This window comes from Eurosta solidaginis, chromosome 1, assembly GCF_040869045.1.
Source record: "Eurosta solidaginis isolate ZX-2024a chromosome 1, ASM4086904v1, whole genome shotgun sequence".
In the NCBI taxonomy this organism is placed as follows: Eukaryota; Metazoa; Arthropoda; class Insecta; order Diptera; family Tephritidae; genus Eurosta; species Eurosta solidaginis.
The window spans coordinates 35,918,784-35,942,475 of record NC_090319.1 but is presented as its reverse complement, the minus strand read 5'-3'; the positions used below and the strand labels follow the sequence as shown (position 1 = coordinate 35,942,475).

General features: G+C 34.5%; 1 long non-coding RNA gene across 3 annotated transcripts in view; it reads left to right on the top strand.

Annotated features, from left to right (window-relative positions):
• Positions 1 to 23,578, top strand: part of LOC137251723 (uncharacterized) — a 75,264-nt gene extending 51,686 nt beyond the window's left edge. For all 3 annotated transcript variants that reach the window (XR_010953323.1, XR_010953326.1, XR_010953324.1), the window contains one exon: positions 22,893 to 23,578. This is a non-coding gene — a long non-coding RNA (uncharacterized lncRNA). The remainder of the gene's footprint in view (positions 1 to 22,892) is intronic.
• Positions 23,579 to 23,692: the final 114 nt, after the last annotated feature.

The following is a 23,692-nucleotide window of genomic DNA, read 5'->3' as shown; positions in this document are numbered from 1 at the left end:
CAATGATGCCATAGTAAAGATAAAATAATTATTGTTAGGCCTTGAGCTCGATTCAAACACGCGATCTTACAAGTCAGTAGGCCATGTATGTATGTATGTAATAACAAAAATTGAAAATTAAATTTTTTTTTAAACTTTTTTGAGTACGCAATTCAATTAATTTTAGTCTCCCAAAGTGTAATTCCGAATTCTCCCAGAACTAATTTTGATGTTTGAAATTTTTTTACGACAGCTTTTCCATGCCAATTATCAAAAACTTAAATGAATTGTATAAAGGAAACTATATATATAAATCCATATCGAAAACGTTTTCGAAAAGTTTTTAAAAATATTGAAAACTTTAAAATTTGTATTTCGAATTTTTGGAAAATTTTTGAGAATACATTTATGTCGTCCCGTATATTAACCAAAACTATGTAAACCAATTTCCAAAACGTTTTCGAAAGCTCGAGAAGTTTTCCAAGTCTTTAAAATTTTTCAGTTAGAATGGAGGTTTAGATTATCTTCCATACAAAGTGTGAACATTTTTATTATCTATATGGAACAAAGTCTTAAACACAATTTGTCAAAAATCAATGCCAACTTTTAGAAAATTTGCAAGATTTTCCAAAAATTTTTTTTTTTAAATGACGAAAATAAAAAACAAGAAAAAAATGATGCATTTTCAAAACCTTTATGCCTGCTATTTTTTTAATTTGACGATTTCAAATATGACTTTGAATGTTGATAAATTGTATTCATTTCCCTTAAGTCCATTTGTAATAAAAATGATTCTTTTTGTTTGCGGTTCTTTTCTGGTCCTTGTCTGTTGGTATCACATCAATGTGTATCAATTTGTTCACAAAAATAGTGTCTGTGGGTTAGGGGGCTTAGAATATACCCGCGGCAAGTATGCCTGTCGTAAGAGGCGACTAAAATGCTAAATTGATTCAAGTGGTTGTGTAGCGCAATCCTTTCAAGGAGTTGCCAGCGCAGTTTATAGCTTCTCCTACTCAATTATCCACCTCAACTTCACGTGGCGAATCCTGTTTCTTGAAGAGCCGAGGCTCTGGCGACCCCAAGTTTCTCATGGATCCAGGGGGGTGCGGTATGGCCTAGCAAGTTTTATGTGGTCATACCATATCGTTCCCGAGATGGTCGGGCTAGTCATTTAATGGTGCTTTTTACCGGAACGTACCGGAACTGTATCCGGCAAAGGACCATGAACATCGATAACATTTCCCAGTCGGCAGCGACTGTCCTACACCCCAAAATCTTGGGTGTAACGTTTGATCAGGATCTACATTTTGTTGAGAATGCAGCCGCAATTGTACCGAAAATCCAGAGCCGTAACAAAATCCTCAAATCTCTTGCTGGCAGTACTTGAGGAAAAGCCAAGAAACGTTCATTACTACTTACAAAGCAATTGGCCAACCGATTGCATGCTACGCGTCCCCTATATGGTCGCCAAGCCTAAAAACTACTCACTGGAAGAAGCTACAGGCCTGCCGAAATACTGCTCTCAGAACCGCCACGGGCTGTCTTCTTATGTCCCCAGAACACCATCTACATCATGAGGCGAGAATACTCCCCATCAGGGAGAGAAATGATATGCTAACCAAACAGTTGCTGTTGAATACCCAGAAACCTGTGCATCCCAACAGATATCTGATTGATAAGCAAACACCGCCCAAGGGCTTAAGGAGTCATCTCCGTAAGCATTATGAGGAAATACGGCACCTGAGAACTCAGCCGTATGAAGCAAAAAAACACAAGCAGGACCTCAGTGAACTCCACAAACAGGCGTCGGACCTTTATGCCAGGAATTGCCCGGTGAATCCAGTACCCAAAGAACAGTACCCAAAACTTGCAGAAGAGGAACGCACACTCCCCAGGGAAACGCGAGTCACTCTAGGTCAACTTCGATCACCTCTCTGAAGTTGGCAAGACAACTTTTACGTGGAAAAAAATTACCTATTGGGAAAATTGCCGTGAATTTGCCGTAATTTATCCGTGAAACAAAAAAATTTGCCGTGGCCATATTTTAGAAAATACAGGGTGGCACGCCAACTTCACGTGAAGTCAGCGTGCCACCCTCAGAAAACCACCTTAGAGGCCAGCTAGAAAAATAATTCTTGCACACGAATTTGCCGTAAATTTTCCGTAGATAAGTGGCATGTTTTATAAATTCGAAAAAAAAAATTTTCAAATTTTTTTTATGGTGCACCGCCAACTTCACGTGAAGTTAGCGTGCCACCCTCAGAAAACCACCATAAAAAAAATTTGAAAATTTTTTTTTTCGAATTTATAAAACATGCCACTTATCTACGGAAAATTTACGGCAAATTCGTGTGCAAGAATTATTTTTCTAGCTGGCCTCTAAGGTGGTTTTCTGAGGGTGGCACGCTGACTTCACGTGAAGTTGGCGTGCCACCCTGTATTTTCTAAAATATGGCCACGGCAAATTTTGTTGTTTCACGGATAAATTACGGCAAATTCACGTGCAAGAATTATTTTCCTAACTGGTGTCTAAGGTGGTTTTCGAAAAGTGGCACGCTAACTTCACGTGAAGATGGCGGTGCACCATAAAAAAAAGTAAAATTTTTTTTTTCGAAATTATATAATATGCCACTTATCCACGGCAAATTTACGGCAAATTCGTGTGCAAGAATTATTTTCCTAGCTGGTCTCTAAGGTGGTTTTCTGAGGGTGGCACGCTAACTTCAAATGAAGTTTGCGTGCCACCGTGTATTTTCTAAAATATGGCCACGGCAAATTTTTTTGGTTCACGGATAAATTACGGCAAATTCACGGCAATTTTCCCAATAGGTAATTTTTTTCCACGTAAAAGTTGTCTTGCCAACTTCAGAAAGGTACTTCGATCTGGATACTCTAACGGGTTAAACTGTTACCTATCCAGAATCAACCCCGACATACAAAATGTATGCCCTGCTTGCAATGTGTCCCCACGTGACACCAACCACCTCTTTAATTGGACTCCCGTTAGAGGATATTAATGACAATTTGTGATCGGGTGCACTTATTGGATGGGGCGAAGAACTGCTAAAACAACAACAACAACAACATAACATTCCTCAAGGCCTTCGGGGAGTGTCCTTATCGCTACAATAACAATAACAACAACAACAACAACAGTGCTTGGTGAGTGTTATGAAAAATCGTGTTTACTTAAATCAGCATAATTTTCCAGAATAGTAGTCGAGAATCTCGAAAACTTACTGGCAACCCTAATGTGCATATGTTGTTAAGTTGTTTATCTATTTTTTCAAAATTATAAAAATATCTATTTAACATTGAAACATATTTACACCCGCTGTGTATGATGGTTCGACCGCTGACGTTTTAATGTTGAAATAATTGCAAAGGGCAAACATTTTATTGATCAGCTTTTAATTAGTCTTAGCTATATTATGTTCGTATGTATGTGCGTATTTGCTGCAGTCCCTAGACTTTGTGGTTTAATCATTTTATTAATTATATTTTCTTTATTACTCGTTTCTGAATTGAACTCTTTCGTTGCTTCTTTTGCACTAAATATGTTCCATGAGGTTAACAAATTTGATATTTATCAATCTAAGTATGAGCTTTTAATTGTACAATTGCGTAGCTAAGTATTAATTAATATAAAGAATATTTGAATTAATTAATAATTGCGTTGCAAGCCACCTATTGAGTACTAAATTGTGCTTTCACTATGGTTAAAATTAACGAATCTTAACGAATCAAAAATGCTTCATATTTGTCACAGGGTTGCTGCCTGAAATGAATAACGTACCAGAAAAACGAATGCCGACCGAAATCAAAATTAAATCGAAACAAGTAAGGACGGGACTGTCTTCGGCTGTGCCGAAGACTTCATACCTTTCATGAATGGGGCTGAACCATAATCTTATCCCGTTCGTAATCTCCAAATAATCGGATGTATAAGATAAGAAATATATAGTGAACAGATGTACATACCTAAGCGATTTTTAAGATAAATATAAAATAAAAAATGGCAAAAAACCCCCTTATCTGAACGATCGGTTGTATGGGATATATATTATATATATATGCGATCGAAATGATTTTTTCATGAAATCTTCTATGATATATTAGAATATATATATCACCAAGTTTCACGTTTTTATATTAGAAACTAAGGGAGAAATGGCCAAAAATCTTTCTTTCTGAACGATCTGTTGTATGGGATAAGTATATACTATATACATATAGCTCCGATCAAAGTGATTTTTTCAGGATATCTTCTATGATATATTAGAATATATACTACCGAGTTTCACGTTTATACTTTCTAAATTGCGGCAGGAATGGCCAAAATCGTCTTATCGGTTGTATGGGAGATATAGTATGTTATAGTGGTCCGATCCTACCGGATCCGACAAATGTCTAAAAATATACAAAAGTACATCCTTGTGCCAAATTTCATTGAGATATCTCAAAATTTGAGGGACTAGTTTGCGTTCAAACAGACAGACGGACGGACGGACAGACGGATATGGCTATATCAACTCAGTTCGTCGCCCTGATCAATTCGGTATACTTAATGGTGAGTCTATCTTCTATATTTCTCAACGTTACAAACATCGGACCAAAGTTAATATACCATTTCATGTTCATGAAAGGTATAATTACACTGTCACAGACCTGAATTTTGTGATTTGAAGTGCGAATCAGATTGATTATATAACTCTGGATAAGTTTTAAAATCTACGAATGGGCTGGGCTATATATGAGCCTTAATTTATATTGCGCCATCCATTAGACGTCTACATCAGCAAAACCATGTTGTTGTAGTTACAGTCCTCGATCTTAACTAAATATATAAAGTGAGCTCTGATGTTATATCACCATTTTTTGTTTCTGAAGGGTCTTTAGACTGAGTAAGCAATTGAAAGGTAAAATCCTCTTTCGACGAACAATCACGCTGTACAATTCGCCAATCGCATTGCCATCATGTATGGCTCGAAATCATGGACGCTGTCGTACGAGTAATATGGCGCCTGAAGTGTTCGAGAGAAAAGTTTTCCGGAAGATTTATGGTCCTGTCCGTGATGCCGACGGCGAGTATAGAGAGCGGTATAATGATGAGCTGTATGAGCTTTAGACAACTATGAAAATAGTGCAACGAATGGCATGATGTCGTTGGCTAGGTTATGTAATGTTAATCGACAAGAACGTCCCGGCCAAGAATGTATTTCAAGCAGTTGGAGGAAAACTAGATGCTATTCCTTAAGGTATTTAACTTCTAAGAGCTTACAATTAGTCCAACATCAAGTCTACGCGTCTATACATGGACATCAGTAGCAATCAAATGGACCGATTCGAATTCTTATGCCTTAGGTGCATAACCATCGCAAGTCAAAAATAATTCATGTATATTGGAACGATTTTCCATCATCTCTTTTCGTTCGAGAACGAAAATCGACACTTATGATGATGGCACAACCCCGCAACCGGTTTGTCTCGAAACCAAATTTGACAAGGGATGACGGAAAATCGTTCCAATATACATATGTACATCATTTATCCACCCTGTCGGAAAATCAACACAACAAAATAAGTCGAAAATAATTCTATAACTGTGCAATGCGTAATTGGGCGAGAAATTCGGGATTCAAGGTTAATGTGAAGAAGTCCGAATTTGTCCTTCATACACAAAGGTATAAAATACCGAATCTAATTTCGAAAAGAATTTCACCCACGAACCTAAACTTCACTTGACAGTGTAAAGTATTTGCGAATCAAACCGGACCGAAAGCGATAAAAAAAAAATGAAAATAAGTATTCATTTTTTATATATTGCGATCCATAAGTCACCTACAGAATTCTTTTCCTTTGATATTGCGTTTGGAACAGATCTGAAATATCAGATCCATTATACCACAGGGACAGGCTTCATCTTTACTACTTCCACATATCGTCTGTCCAATGCCAAAGTCAAGAAGGTGTATACTTGATGTTTTGAGAAAAACGCGTAAGACATTGTTAAAAATATAGATTTAATTAATAGAGATTTAATTTTGTATTTTTCAACCACTATTGGAAGGTTTTCTTTTGTAAACCACTAAGTAATGTTAAAAAAATGATTTTAAAATTTTTTTTTCAAAAAATTGCACCTTTGGTGTTTTAGCTTTGCAAAATTTGACATATATAATATTTCGTTACAACAAAAATGGCACATTCGTGACTTTGGCATTGTACCGACGATATCAAACCACAATCTCTGCTATATCTATATTTTACATTCGGTGGCATCTTCACTGGAACAACCTATATCTATGTACAGCAGTGAACCAAAAATAGCAGTGGAAATTTTTTCAAATTTCAAATTTCTCTTTTCTTTTTTTCTATATTTTTAAAAAATTTAACTGAAACTATACAAACAAAACTCAAAAACGTTTTCCAAAAACGTGAAATTTTTATGAAAATTTCGAACTTTTTATTTAAAGTTTTCTCATTTTATTTGAGTATGCAGTTTTGTAGCCCCATCAATTTTAGTCTAACAAAGTATAAGTTAGAGGCCCCTAAAAATTCCTATGGATTTTTACAACTTTTTTCAGAAGGGTTTTTCAGATTTTTTTATGAAAAAAAAAATGTGAAAAACCCTTCGAAAAAAATTGTCAAAAATCAATGCGAATTACGATTTTTGTGAATATATCGATCCTTGCGCCACCTAGCGGCGATTTTTTTACATAGGCCGCTTTCTATTCTTGTATGTATTATGTGTTCCAAATATGAGCCAAATCGGACCACAAATACGATTTTTGTTTATATCTCGATCCTTGCGCCACCTAGCGGCGATTTTCTTCATAGGTCGCTTTCTGTTCTTGTATGTATTATGTGTTCCAAATATGAGCCAAATGACCACAAATACGATTTGTGTTAATATCTCGATCCTTGCGCCACCTAGCGACGATTTTTTCGTATTATTGCATTGTCATCGGGTTCTGAACTATGTTCCAAGTTTCAAGATTGTAGCTTATGGGAAGTTACTTAAATTTTAATTACAAAATTCGTTCACAACGGCCGGCCGTACAGCCGTGCCTGTCAAGTCAACCTAAATAAAACCGTTTAATAAAACGGCGAATGGCGCTGACATGGTCGAATTTGGCACACTTTCGCAAATTATTGTCTATTTTACACTTTTTTCACACCGCTATAGTGGCAGTTTTGTAGAACGATATCGACAATTACCGAGCACATTTTACTATGAAGAATTGTGCAATAAGTGTATCTATGTATGCAGTTCTCTACTAGCAGAGAGGGATGAGGGGGCCGTTAGGAGATTGTAGTAAAATGCGCGTGCACCTATTAATGGGCCATTTTCCGTTTTGCTATTGTGAACGTCATTGAAATCTCAAATTGCATTGTCATAAAAACAATAACGCCGTCTTCAATTTGTTTTTGTTTTTTGTTTTATGATACAAAAACTATAAAATAAGTATATGTGTATGTATGAAAGCGACGAAAATATGGCGCTGATGTATGTACCTGTGAATATCGCTTGTTTTTATATTATGCTCGCAAAATTAATGCGGAAGCACTGTCACCACAATATACATACATATAAGTACAGCAGCGAACAGAAAAATACCAATGGCAATTTTTATCAAATATCATTAGTTAGCTAAATTTTTTGTTTATTTTCAATATCATATTATTTCTAATTGCTGTTTTTATGTACGGATCCCTTTTTCGCTCTTATTTGGAATCCAAATCTATAAAGATGGAGAATCGGGCTATTAGCGAGCTTTGGGCAATTTTGGTCGTAGTGCTTTTGTTTAGCTATATTTTATTAAAATAATTTGTTACAAATAAACGATTGTGAGCAAACAAAGAAATCTATTTGTACTATGGCACTATTTTGAATATTTGCACTGCATTACCGGCAGTTGTTACCGTACGCCAGATGGAAGCGCAAGCTGCAAGTTTTAATTGATTGATAGAACAGCTGATTTATGTTGATATTTGATAAGAGACTTATATTCGCTCGTTTTAAGAAAAAACTCTTATGAACTGTATAACTAGAACTATGCAAAACATTTTCAAAAACGATTTCGAAATTTTGAGAAAATTTTACGAAAATTTGAGAAAATTTAAACATTTTCTATTCAAGGTTTCCTGAATTTTTTTGAGCTTGGAGCTTTGTAGCCCAATCAATTTAAGATCAACAAAGTACAAGTTTCGCTCAAAACTCGTATTGCTTTTTGCCACATTTTTTTCTGAACGGTGTTTAGTTTTTCTTCCCAAGAAAAATTATACACTCTGAATCTAATGAAGGAAAATCTAAAACAGCCTTAAGGAAAAACCTGTAAAAAATCGATGCGAATTTTGAGGGACCTCTAACGTGTACGTTGTAAGACTAAAATTGATTGGGCTATAAAACGTCATACTAAAAAATCAGCTAACTCAAAAAAGTTCACATTATTCTTAAAATTGTCTCGCAACTTAATAATTTTTTCGAAATCGCTCTTGAGATTGGTTGGCATTGCTTCAGTTAAAAAAACTCTTACAATTTTTTTGTTTTAAACATCGAAAACAAGAAAAAAAAAACATATAACTGACGAAATTTGATAAAAAAAATTGTTACTGCAATTTTTCTGCTCGCTGCTGTATATTAAAGTTGCTCTGGTGGTGAAGGGGGCAAAGGCAAAGCGCCTGTGACATCAAAGAAAAAATTAGTGCATTCGCACCTAGGCATCCACGTCCCCTGTTACGGATGTTATTGCGAAATTGTGAAGGACTTCGTCTATGTCAGCTGTCGACAATTTCAGCGTAGAAATTCTACTGAGAATCACGCTTCTCCACAAGTGCTATTTTGAATTGACGAAGACAAATCATACTCTACAAGTCGCTCATCATATCTGCCCTGATGTAATGCACGGATTCGTGGATGGTGTCGAGAGAAGATGAAATGGCTCTTGGTGTATTTGGCGGCAAAATTCACGGAAAAATTGGAATTATCGAAGGAGGTGTACTCATGAATAGTATGAGTTTTACGCAAATATGAAGATAATGCAACAAATAAAAGTCAAAAGGTTCGCTGACTAGATTATTTTATGCGAACGCATCATTCCCATTTAAAGAGCAAAGGAAGGGATAAACGAATATATGGGGAGACAGGTGCAGGAAACTTGATCTGCCTTGCTGCTCCCAATTGCCGGCACCTCTCGCCAAGCTTAAAATGTGGGAGTAATAGTGTGTTATATCGAAATATACCAATCACAGTTTGAAATTCTAATCACTATCACTATTGTTAGAAAATTTTATATCCCAATCCGAATCCGAATTTGACATTTATTTTCATGTATTTTATTTGTGAGAGCCGCTATTCGGATTGGGATATAAAATTTTCTAACAAAATTAGGGAGGCTCGAAATTCATTTCAGACCTATGGTCCCATGGACAATATTACTTAGTATGACCCATAGATTAAGAAACTGGATGTGCCTTTTCAACAATAAATTTGACCCACCTTAATATACAAGGAGCAGAAAGATATGTAAATTGGTTAACATTTGTTTCCAAACGTGTTATAGAAAAAAACGTGAGGGTTTTATGGCTGCTACAGCAGAAAGTCGTGAAAAGCAACCACGAATGGAGAGCAAAAAAGATTTCAAAAAATAACAACATAACATTACTTTTATTTTGAAAAATACGTTAAAATGGTAAATTCTAAGTAAAAAAATAATTTTTTAAATAAATTACATTAAAACTATGAAAATTGTGTTTTTTTTTTGCTTATTATAATATAGGGTCTTTTTTTTTGAAAATTGTTTTCTACTAAAACGAATTCGAAAAAAGAAAAATGATAATATAGTAGTTAAAAGTTTATTTTAGGCTAATTTCTCATAATTTAAGCCTGATATCTCTAAAATTCTAAAACACTATAGATATTAATACAGATTCTGAAATGTACGTAAAATACCTTTAAAGTAAGCCCAATATGATATTTTACTTTCTTTATATTAGGTCGGTTGAATGTCTGTCCGCTTTTCATACAAAACTTCCAATCGATTTTTAAGTAACTTCTCATTGAGCTACAAACGTGAAACTTTACTAGGTTAATAGGTTAGAACACCGTGACAATGCAAGAAAAGGAAAAACAATCCGTTAGGTGGCGCACGGATTGAAATAATTAGATAAGAATTTGAAAATTTTCAAATCAGCTTTTAAGTATTTTCTCGATGAGCTAGAGACTTGAAATTTCAAACTCAATTAAGAGGTCGATGACATCCGATGACACGATACAAAAAGAATCGCTAGGGGGCGCACTGGATGAGATATTTAGAAAAAACGTACGAAACGGAGGGAATTTTGGGATTGATTTTTATGTAAGTTCTCATTGAGCTACAACTGTAAAACTTCACAGATAGGATAAGACGCCGAGAAAATTTAAGAAAAGGAGAAAAAAATTCCGTTAGGTGGAGCACGGATCGAAATATTTAGATAAGAATTTGGAAATTTGGTGTTTTGAGACCGATTTTAAAGTAACTTCTCATTGAGCTACAAACATGAAACCTCAGAGACAGGTTAAGACACCGTGACAAAGGAACAAAAGGAGAAAAAACGTCCGTTAGGTGGCGCACGGATCGAAAATATTAGATAATAATTTCGAACCGGGTTTTTAATAACTTCTCGATGAGCTAGAGGCTAAAAATTTAGAGCTTAATTCAGAGGTCGATGACAGCCGATGACACAATATAAAAAGTTTCGCTAGGGGGCGCACGGACTGAGATATTTAGAAAGATCAAACGGAACAGAGGGAATTTGGTATTGATTTTTATGTAAGATCTCATTGAGTTATAAGCGTAAAACTTAAGAGATGGGTTAAGATACCGAGAAAATGTAAGAAAATAAAATAAAATAAAATAAAAAAAAAAAATTTAGGCACCTCCTTTATAAACATAAATGGACAAAAATTAGCGAAAAAAAATCCTGCTAAACTTCGATTTTTAAATTTGGACATAGAAATTGCAAATATATTTACGAGAAGTAAAAATATAAAGGTAGAGCGCAATTGATTGACTAATAATATCTGCTTTCCTAGCAACTTTCCAATGCAAGTAGTGTGTGCTCCACTTTTATATTTTTACTTCTCATAAATATTTTTGCAATTTCTATGTCAAAATTTAAAAATCAGAGTTTAACAAAATTTTTTTTTCGCTAATTTTTGTCCATTTATGTTTATAAAGGAGGTGCTTAAATTTTTTTAAATTTTATTTTATTTTATTTTCTTACATTTTCTCGGTATCTTAACCCATCTCTTAAGTTTTACGCTTATAACTCAATGAGATCTTACATAAAAATCAATACCAAATTCCCTCTGTTCCGTTTGATCTTTCTAAATATCTCAGTCCGTGCGCCCCCTAGCGAAACTTTTTATATTGTGTCATCGGCTGTCATCGACCTCTGAATTAAGCTCTAAATTTTTAGCCTCTAGCTCATCGAGAAGTTATTAAAAACCCGGTTCGAAATTTCCAAATTATTATCTAATATTTTCGATCCGTGCGCCACCTAACGGACGTTTTTTCTCCTTTTGTTCCTTTGTCACGGTGTCTTAACCTGTCTCTGAGGTTTCATGTTTGTAGCTCAATGAGAAGTTACTTTAAAATCGGTCTCAAAACACCAAATTTCCAAATTCTTATCTAAATATTTCGATCCGTGCTCCACCTAACGGAATTTTTTTCTCCTTTTCTTAAATTTTCTCGGCGTCTTATCCTATCTGTGAAGTTTTACAGTTGTAGCTCAATGAGAACTTACATAAAAATCAATCCCAAAATTCCCTCCGTTTCGTACGTTTTTTCTAAATATCTCATCCAGTGCGCCTCCTAGCGAATCTTTTTGTATCGTGTCATCGGATGTCATCGACCTCTTTATTGAGTTTGAAATTTCAAGTCTCTAGCTCATCGAGAAAATACTTAAAAGCTGATTTGAAAATTTTCAAATTCTTATCTAATTATTTCAATCCGTGCGCCACCTAACGTATTGTTTTTCCTTTTCTTGCATTGTCACGGTGTTCTAACCTATTAACCTAGTAAAGTTTCACGTTTGTAGCTCAATGAGAAGTTACTTAAAAATCGATTGGAAGATTTGTATGAAAAGCGGACAGACATTCAACCGACCTAATATAAAGAAAGTAAAATATCATATTGGGCTTACTTTAAAGGTATTTTACGTACATTTCAGAATCTGTATTAATATCTATAGTGTTTTAGAATTTTAGAGATATCAGGCTTAAATTATGAGAAATTAGCCTAAAATAAACTTTTAACTACTATATTATCATTTTTCTTTTTTCGAATTCGTTTTAGTAGAAAAAAATTTTCAAAAAAAAAAACCCTATATTATAATAAGCAAAAAAAAAAACACAATTTTCATAATTTTAATGTAATTTATTTAAAAAATTATTTTTTTACTTAGAATTTACCATTTTAACGTATTTTTAAGTAATGTTATGTTGTTATTTTTTTAAATCTTTTTTGCTCTCCATTCGTGGTTGTTTTTCACGACTTTCTGCTGTAACAGCCATAAAACCCTCACGTTTTTTTCTATAACACGTTTGGAAACAAATGTTAACCAATTTACATATCTCTCCGCTCCTTTATATTAAGGTGGGTCAAATTTATTGTTGAAAAGGCACATCCAGTTTCTTAATCTATGGGTCATACTAAGTAATATTGTCCATGGGACCATAGGTCTGAAATGAATTTCGAGCCTCCCTAATTTTGTTAGAAAATTTTATATCCCAATCCGAATAGCGGCTCTCACAAATAAAATACATGAAAATAAATGTCAAATTCGGATTCGGATTGGGATATAAAATTTTCTAACAAAATTAGGGAGGCTCGAAACTCATTTCAGACCTTTAGTCTCATGGACAATATTTCCCAGCATGACCCATAGATTCAGAAACTGGATGTGCACCTGAAGTTTTTCCCCCCATACAATTTGGCCCGCCCTATTGTATATGCATTGGAATATTAGGATCATCTAGTGTTGGCTCATCATAATCTAAGAATTGTACCAAGTGATCGTATGGAATATTTCTTGAGAATGAAATTGACCCGCTCTATAGTGAATAGTGATAGTGATTAGAATTTCAAACTGTGATTGGTATATTTCGATATAACACACTATTACTCCCACATTTTAAGCTTGGCGAGAGGTGCCGGCAATTGGGAGCAGCAAGGCAGATCAAGTTTCCTGCACCTGTCTCCCCATATATTGGTTTATCCCTTCCTTTGCTCTTTAAATGGGAATGATGCGTTCGCATAAAATAATCTAGTCAGCGAACCTTTTGAGCTTTTATTTGTTGCATTATCTTCATATTTGCGTAAAACTCATACTATTCATGAGTACACCTCCTTCGATACAAGCCGTTGGTATCACGTGCACGACAATTAATTTTTCCGTGAATTTTTCCGCCAAATACACCAAGAGCCATTTCATCTTCTCTCGACACCATCCACGAATCCGTCCATTACATCAGGGCAGGTATGATGAGCGACTTGTAGAGTATAATTTCTCTTCGTCAATTCAAAATAGCACTTGTGGAGAAGCGTGATTCTTAGTAGAATTTCTACGCTGAAATTGTCGACAGCTGACATAGACGAAGTCCCTCACAGTTTCGCAATAACATCCGTAATAGGGGACGTGGATGCCTAGGCGCGAATGCACTAATTTTTTCTTTGATGTCACAGGCGCTTTGCCTTTGCCCCCTTCACCCCCAGAGCAACTTTAGTATACAGCAGCGAACAGAAAAATTGCAGTAACAATTTTTTTTTATCAAATTTCGTCAGTTATATGTTTTTTTTTGTTTTCGATGTTTAAAACAAAAAAAATTGCATGAGTTTTTTTAACTGAAGCAATGCTAACCAATCTCAAGAGCGATTTCGAAAAAATTATAAAGTTCCGAGACAATTTTACGAATAATGTGAACTTTTTTTGAGTTAGCTGAAATTTTTTAAGTATGACGTTTTATAGCCCAATCAATTTTAGTCTTACAACGTTGGACATAGAAATTGCAAAAATATTTACGAGAAGTAAAAATATAAAGGTGGAGCGCAATTGATTGACTAATAATATCTGCTTTCCTAGCAACTTTCCAATGCAAGTTGTGTGTGCTCCACTTTTATATTTTTACTTATAAATATTTTTGCAATTTCTATGTCAAAATTTAAAAACCAAAGTTTAGCAAGAATATGTCTTTATATAAGGAGACATTTTTCGCTGATTTTTGTCCATTTATATAAAGGAAGTGCTAAAAATTTTTTCTATTTTTTTTTATTTCCTATAATTCTATCTGAAGCTATGAAGATTTTTTGGGCAAACCCTACACTCATATGGCAAAATATGTATTTTCCAAAAGTGGGCCCCAAAATCTGACTTAGAGCTATGGTGTCTTCAGCAAGTTTTCTTAGAATCATCTGTAGATTACGTTTTTGATATACTCCTGATGAAAAAAGTCGATACAATTTGACCCGCTCTAACTGTACATATTGGTTTAGATAATTTTTCTCGTTTTGGGCTTGGTTTAAATACATATACTGTTAAAAGATATATGTGAATAAATGACCTCTTGCAGCGTTTTCCTAGCGTACACAAATTCATGTTTACAATGAATATCGAATTTACCTGCTTTTGATCCACATAAATGTAACAAAGCGTTTAAGTCTTGAATGAAAAACAAAATTAGAAAAGAACAGTTGACATGGAAATGAGCCCATTTAAGTAATCTTCGTTTAGCAGTTTCAATGACATCTGTGCTAAATTTGCATACTGTTACTTTCGCAAGGACACTTGTTGGCGTAAAGTCAATAAATTTGTGTTATTTTTTTTCATCGAAATTACTTTTTGACTTTCCTTTGTTATAAAAATCCGCCCCCTGCGATTTTCGAAGAACAACGATTAGTCACGGGAGTGTTGTCATATGCTAATCCCTTCATTCACATCGAAAGGAGTTTAAATTTTTGCATTCCAGGTATTTGTTGTGTATTCTTAGTGGGTGGGTTGAAACAGAAATAAAACAAAAGCAGACTTTTGTGCTCAAAGGTCAAGCTTACCCGTTTGCCAGTTTTGTTTCTCTTGTACAAGGTTTTATGTTAAATAAAGATGAGTTTAATTATTAACAGGATTAGGAAGAGGTATTTCGTAGATTCATGGAAGGGTGCTAATTTTTTTGTTATATTTAATAGGTACATCTGCGAGCGTCAAAATAGCAACACAAATTATTTGCAAATTTTATTAGTAGTTTGCTCTTCTTTTTTATTTATTTATTTTTAACTTTGGTGGTTTAAATAATGAAGACAAAGAGAAAAAATTTCGAAAATGTTTGCGGAAGGTCGAAGTTTATAAAAATCTTCGTGAATAATAGAATTTTCGATTTTTTTTTAATTTGTACTTTGCTAGACTAAGATGAATTCCACTATAACACTGCATATTCAAAAAGTGTTTCAAAATTTAATAAGGGAGTTCAGAGTTTTGTGTAACGGAAACGTTGCTTTAGCAAATTTGAGCTACGGATCGTGAGCAACTTTTTATACTCAGCTGAGCAGAGTTCACAGATTATATTAATTTTGTTTACATAACGGTAATCCGTAACGGCATAAACTAATCAAGATAGATATAGACTTCTATATATCAAAATGATCTGTGCAAAAAAAGAAATTAATTTAGCCATGTCCGTCGGTCCGTCCGTCCGTAAACACGATAACTTGAGTAAATCTTAATGAAATTTGGTATGTAAGTTCCTGGTCACTCATATAAGATCAATATTTAAAATGAATGAAATCGGACCATAACCACGCCCACTTTTTCGACATCGAAAATTTCGAAAAACCGAAAAAGTGCGTTAATTTATTACCAAAGACGGATAAAGCGATGAAACTTGGTAGGTGGGTTGATCTTATGACGCAGAATAGAAACTTAGTAAAATTTTGGACAATGGGCGTGGCACCGCCCACTTTTAAAAGAAGCTAGTTTAAAAGTTTTGCAAGCTATAATTTGGCAGTCATTGAAGATATCATGATGAAATTTGTGTGTGCTAAATTTTAGCACAATTAGCAAAATCGGATGACGAACACGCCCACTTTTTAAAACAAAAATTTTTAAAGTCAAATTTTAACAAAAAATTTAATATCTTTACTGTATATAAGTAAATTATGTCAACATTCAACTCCAGTATTGATATGGTGCAACAAAATACAAAAATTAAAGAAAATTTCAAAATGGGCGAGGCTCCGCCTTTTTCACTTAATTTGTCTAGAATACTTTTAATGCCATAAAACAAAAATTTACCAATCCTTGTGAAATTTGTTAAGGGCATAGATTCTATGCCGATAACTGTTTTCTGTGAAAATGAGCGAAATCGGTTGAAGCCACGCCCAGTTTTTATACACAGTCGACCGTCTGTCCTTCCTCTTGGCGATAACTTGAGCAAAAATCGATATATCTTTACTAAACTTAGTTCACGTACTTATCTGAACTCACTTTATCTTGGTATAAAAAATGGGCGAAATCCGACTATGACCACGCCCACTTATCGATATCGAAAAATGAAAAAAACGCTAGAATTCTATACCAAATACGAAAAAAGGGTTGAAACATGGTGATTGGATTGGTTTATTGACGCAAAATATAACTTTAGAAAAAACTTTGTAAAATTGGTGGGACACCTACCATATTAAGTAGAAGAAAATGAAAAAGTTATGCAGGGCGAAATCAAAAGCCCTCGTAATCTTGGCAGGAATACTGTTCGTGGTATTACATATATAAATAAATTAGCGGTAACCGTCAGATGATGTTCTGGGTCACCCTGGTCCACATTTTGCTCGATATCTCGAAAACGCCTTCACATATGTATACAACTAAGGGCCAAACCATCATTAAGAACTTTAATTTGATACCCATATTGTACAAACACATTTTAGAGTCACCCCTGGTCCACCTTTATGGCGATATCTCGAAAAGACGTCCATCTATAGAACTAAGGCCCACTCCCTTCTAAAATACTCTTTAATACCTTCCATTTGATACCCATGTTATATAAACACATTCCAGGGTTACTCTAGGTTCATTTTCCTATATGGTGATTTTCCCTTATTTTGTCTACAAAGCTCTCAGCTGAGTATGTAATGTTCGGTTACAACCGAACTTAGCCTTCCTTACTTGTTTCATTTTAAATTGTTTCTTTGCACTTTTTGTTTTGTTTTGGCAGTTGATGATTTGATATTCAATATTGAAAAAATAAACTACGGTTTTTGATTTTGCGTTTTTGATTTTGCGTTTTTGCAATGACGTAGCAAACGCATAGCCGCGTATTTTGTTAGTGTAGATACTGTAAAAAATATCCCACAGAAGTTTGCAATGCAATGATGCTAGGCCATTTGCACAATATTCTGAAATCCGTTAATATTATTTTTAAAATTTTCCTTTCTGAGTTTTTGCGATAACGTTTTGCTTATACCAAATTCACTCAGAAACTTAATGCGAGTCACGATTTTGTTTAATGAGTTAATTAATTTTTACTTTTCAAACAGGGCCACTTGCTTCACTAACGAACATCCGTCAGCAGCACCAAAAAAAATATTACGGATTAAAAAAATAATAGTTAAAATAAATAGCAGCCGTTTACTCCTTAATTTTAAAGGCACAATCAAATGCATGCGAATCTATTCATAGATGTTGCAAAGGCATAAACTATTGTAAATAATTTGGTTTTGATTGCCATTTGTAATATTGCCAATAAAATTCGAAATACCAAACCAAATCGTCTAGATTTTTGATTACATTAAGCATCCAATAAAGCAATAATGAGATAGGTTAGGTTAGAGTGGCCATCGGTGCGAGCACCAGTGCACTTAGGCCCAAAAAGGTCCCATTGTAATACCACGTGCATCTCTCCCCTAATCAAGCAAACAGGTCGATGGTCGATGTTGTTGTTGTTGTTGTTGTAGCGATAAGGTTGCTCCCCGAAGGTTTTGGGGAGTGTTATCGATGTGATGGTCCTTTGCCGGATACAGATCCGGTACGCTCCGGTACCACAGCACCATTAAGGTGCTAGCCCGACCATCTCGGGAACGATTTATGTGGCCACATTAAACCTTCAGGCCATCCCCTCCCTCCTCACCCCCAAGTTCCATGAGGAGCTTGGGGTCGCCAGAGCCTCGTCTGTTAGTGAAACAGGATTCGCCGCGGATAGGTGAGGTTTACAATTGGGTTTGGAGAAGCTATATATTGCGCTGGCAACCTGAAGGGTTGCGCTACACACCCCTATAATCTGGTATTTTAGTCGCCTCTTACGACAGAACCATCGGTTGTATGGGATATATATGTTATAGTGGCCTGATTCTACCGGATTCGACAAATGTCTAATATAATACAAAAATACATCCTTGTGCCAAATTTCATTGAGATATCTCGAAATTTGAGGGACTAGTTTGCGTTCAAACAGACAGACGGGCGGACGGACGGACAGACAGACATGGCTATATCAACTCAGTTCGTCGCCCTGATCAATTCGGTATACCTAATGGTGAGTCTATCTTCTATATTTCGCAACGTTACAAACATCGGACCAAAGTTAATATACCATTTCATGTTCATGAAAGGTATAATAAAAGAAAAAAATACATAATTTGAAGAAAAAAATAAAAAATTAAACAAGGAAATTAAAAATAGAAGAAAGAAATAAAAGACATAAAAAAGAAATGGAAGAAAAAATAAATAAAAGAAAGAAAAAAATATAAAAAAGTGATATGTAGAAAGAAAAAAGTATATAAAAAAAGAGAAACCAACAAAGGAAAAAGGGCAAAAATATAAAAAAAGAAAAAATAAATAAATAAAAACAGGAGAAAAAATAAATATAAACAGGAGAAAAAACTAAATAAAAACAAGAGGAAAATAAATAAAAACAAGAGAAAAAAATAAATAAAACAAGGGAAAAAATAAAAAATAAAGAGAAAAAAGAAAAAATAAAGAGAAAGAAATAAAAAAGAAAAAATTAAGAGAAAAATTTAAAAAAGAAAAAATAAAGAGAAAAAAAAAAATAAAAAAAAGAAAAAATAGAGGAAAAAATAAAAAAGAGAAAAATAAAAAAAAAGAAAAATATAAAAAAGAAAAAATAATAACAAAGAGAAAAAAATAAAAAAAGAGAAAAAAATAAAAAAAGAGAAAAAAATAAAAAAAGAGGAAAAATAAAAAAGAGAAAAATAAAATAAATGGGAAAAATAAAAAATAAAGAGAAAAAATAAAGAAAAAATTGAAAAGGAGAAAATAAAAAAGAGAAAAATAAGGAAAAAAGGAATAAGAAAAGGATAAAGCAGAAAAAAATAAGGAAAAGAGAAAAAGATAAAAAAGAAAAAATAAGGAAAAGAGAAAAAGGTTAAAAAAGAAAAAAAAGAGAAAAAGAAAAAGAGAGAGAAAAAGAAAAAAGTTAAAAAGAGAGAATTTAAAAAAGAAAATAAAAAATAGAAACAATAAAAAAGAAAGAATGGGAAAAAGTAAAAAAGAGAAAATATAAAAAGAAAAAAATAAATAAAAGAAAGCCCAAAAAATATCAGAAAAACCAATAAAAAATAAAAGAGCTATTTTAAAAGTAAAAGAAACGTTTAAAAAATGAAATACAACTTTTTAAAAATAAAAGAACCATTTTAAAAATAAAAAAAGGAAAAAATAAAAGAAAAAAGAAAAGAAATTTTAAGAAAACAAATAAAGTTAAAAAAAAAAAAATAAAATAAAAGAACGTGTTAACGTTCTCCGATTCGAAGTTACCTATTGAGCTTTAACAAAATATCGTGAAAAAAATTTACTACTTGCAGCAATTTTCACGAGTAAAATTTTTAATTTTTAGCTGTAAATTGAAACTTTCCGGTAAAAAACGAGAAAAGTATACAAGCTTTTTTTACATTTTAGAAACTTTAGTTTTGTTTCAAAACTATTAGAAGTGTCTACAAGTTTCTCTTTCTATATTTGTTAAACATTTTAAGTTTTGTCTAGAAACAATTACGATAATTTAGAAATTAGTATCCGTTGGACTAACATTGGGCGTTATTGTGGAATGTCTTTACAAATTTACAGGCCGATCGGCAAATTCAAATGGCATACCGAAATTGTGCGTTAATATAGGCGGAAATGGGAAATAAAGGGAAAGAAGAAAGGCGATATTGGGCTGACAGCTCTACTAAATATGTACATATATACATACATATGTTATATGTACATACGTAGTATACAAATAAATTCTTCGTATTCTATTCAATGACGATGAATAAAAAACTCATACACAACAATGACTAAAGCTTTGTTTTTTGCTGCTACTGCGGCCGTTCTAATGTTATAGGCCACTGAGCGAGTTGCTGTGGCATTTGGCAACGATTGCGATCGCTTTTGATCACAGTGGCGCTTTGTGGCGTTTGGCTGGCGACTGGCGTCTGGTTGACTTTTGGTGACTGGTGGTGGCAACCATTTGGCGGTGACTCGAGTTTTTCATCAACAATTTGATGGACTCTGGCGGGTGACAGAGATTTTTAGATTTTTGCACGGTGAATCATTTGCTCGACATACTAGAAAAATATGCATGTATGTATGTAGGTTGTATGCGCCAATTCTTCAGCTGTAGTGAAGAGTACTGGATGGAACTGTGTGTATGCGTGTGTGTATGTTGTATGCGATAATTGTTTGTCCGTGTCGATTTCGACACGTTTATTCTTACCATATTTTGTTTTTATCAACTTTGCTTGTTGGTGCATATCTGCAGTGATATCGTCACATTCGTGACTTTTGGAGATTCTATTAGAACTAATAAGAACTTTTTGTCTCGAGAGAGGATCAGTGGAAGACTTTATAGATGTTTAGGGAAGTGCGCTTCATATAAGCCTTGCGTTTGACCTCGGGACTCCTATAATACTTTATTCTCTGCTGCTTCCTAGAGTCCGTAGAATAGTTGTATGTATGGCTTTGTCTCAGGCATTCCGTATAGACTTCCGTCAGAATAGGGAGGTCCGTGAAGCTGGACCACCCCCCATGATTGATTCGAAATTTGGTAGGCCAGGTATTATGTCCTATTTATGTGCTAAATTGGTCCCAAAATAAAAAATTGTGTGCTCAAAATTTAAGTACTTTTTTTTAACCTCAAAATGGGGGGTCCAGCTAGACCCCCCTCATAAGCACTAGGTCAAACAAAAAAATCTAAATGTGGGAATTATGTGCTCAATAGTGCCAAACAGAATTCGGTTTTTTGACAACTTTTAATGATTTTTTTAAAACTTCAAAAGTGGAGGGTCCAGCTCAGCTAGGACCCCCCCCCCCCCCCCCCCCCCTCATAAGCACTAGGTCAAACAAAAAATTTAAATATGGGAATTATGTGGCTGTTTATGTGCTCAATAGTGCGAAAAAGAATTCGGTTTTTGACAACTTTTAATGATTTTTTAAAACTTCAAAAGTGGAGGGTCCAGCTGGACGTTCAGCTAGACCCCCCCCCCCTCCCCCCCCTCATAAGCACTAGGTCAAACAAAACAATTTAAATATGGGAATTATGTGCTCTTTATGTGCTCAATAGTGCCAAAAAGAATTCGGTTTTTTGAGAACTTTTAATGATTTTTTTAAAACTTCAAGTGGGGGTCCAGCTGCACGTCCAGCTAGACCCCCTCATAAGCACTAGGTCAAACAAAAAAATTTAAATGTGGGAACTATGTGCTATTTATGTGCTCCAACATAAGCGGCTGTCTGTCCAGAATAACAAAGGGCTAGCAAGGGGGGAGCGGGGGCATATAACCCCAGACGGCAAAATCGAAACGGGATACGTGCAGAATTTTGAGCTATTTATGTAGTCAATAGTCCCAAAAACGATTCGTTTTTTAACAACTTTTAATGTTTTTTGTTTAACTTCAAAAGTTGGGGGTCCAGCTGGACGTCCATCGTACCCAAATTAAAAACTACTTACTTTTTTTCCATAAATAAAATCTTCAAAGCTATAAAAAATAAAAAGGTTTGTAAGGCTTCGTAAAACAACGGTACCCTACAGCCTCCAAACAATAGATATCGGCTTTCGAAGTTCGAAATTCTACATTTCGAAATTTTATTTGGTTTTGTTAACGCGTTCAGCAAATTGAAAAAGTAAAAATGTGGTCGTGGTCCGCTCTTTCCCCTTTTTTGAAGGGCTGAATTCTGTTTTTGTTATACGAGGTGAAAAGTAAGAAGTCAGAGTCTGACTGTAGTCAGAAGTCAGAGTCTGACTTCTCACCTCATAAAACAGCTGTTATACTAAATTTCTTAAAAAAAGAATTCAGCTCTTCAAATAAGGGGAAAAGAGCGGACCACGCCCACATTTTTACTTTTTTAATTTGCTGAACGCGTTAACAAAAAAAAAAAATAAAATTTCGAAATATAGAATTTCGAACTTCGAAAGCCGATATCTATTTTTCACATTAAACGGAAATGTGAAGCTTCTCAAGGCCAAAATAATGACATATCAATTTTAAAATTCGGACGTCAAATAACCAAGTTACAACGAAAAAACCTTTTCGGCTGTATTTCGAAGGATCAAAAAAAAAAAAAAAAAAAATAAAAAAAAAATTTCCGAAACCGTCAACATAATCTTTAAATTTAGGGGCGGACATTGGCAACTTTTTTTTTTCGACCCAGTCTAGTGTGCGTGCGTCTACGTCAGTGCATTGTTTATTGTTGGTTTTGCGAATTCGCGCTATATTCTTGATATGCGCTCAACTGCTTGCGGAGTTAGTTGTAGGTAATTAGCTAGTGAGTGGTGCTTCCTCTTTTCCTCATTTTCGTACATTGTGTAGTTTTGTTGTTTTGTGTAAATTAATATTGTTTACCTTTGAGTAGTTTGACTCTTTTAACTGAATATTGTCTTTTCATTTTCATTTCAGAACTCGGTGTGTACTGAACGTTAAAAGACGTGCGCGCTTAAATACTATAAAGTTGAAAGTTACGTGACGTCACAAATATTGCATTATTTTGGAGGAGAAGACAAATAACTAAAAATATTTACAGAAAAGTAAAAAACAAGGCTGAAAAAAGTGTAGAAGAGCAAATCGCAGCACTCTACACGCTTTTGTTTTTGTGATAATAGATAAAAAAATAGAACAAAAAAAAAATCAGAAATAACTTGAGGTCGCGCGTAAAATCGTCGATTAATTTTGTGTTTACGTTGCGGCAGCGTCGTCATTGACTGCGTCATCGTTAGTTTTTACGTTTCGTTTTTTTTTTTTTTTTTGTTTTATTTCTTTTTTTGGTATAGTCCAATCAGTGTTATTATTTGTGTGGTAATTTTTTGTATGTGCCGCATTCCGTTTGTTTATTCGTCGTCGTTTCATTGAGATTGAGTGTCGTGGCCGTCGTCAACGTGGGCCTAAATTTGATTGTTGGGTTGGTTTATTTCTTTCTGATTTGTGTTTAATTGAAAAGGCCTCATCACGAATTACCTTTCGTTTTCAACGTCGCGGCGATCAACTGCAGTCGCAACAAGTGGTGGCAAAACGCCGGCCATAAATACCACTGCGCAAGTTACATCAGCAGGACCAGCATCAGCATCGTCAAGTGTCTCGTCGTCCTCGTCGGCGCTTGGTTTGCTAAGTTCAAGTTTTGCAGCAACATTTACAAATCCTTTTAGTAGTAGTAGTAGCATTAGTAGTAGTAACAGCAGCAACAACAACAACGCCAACAGCAA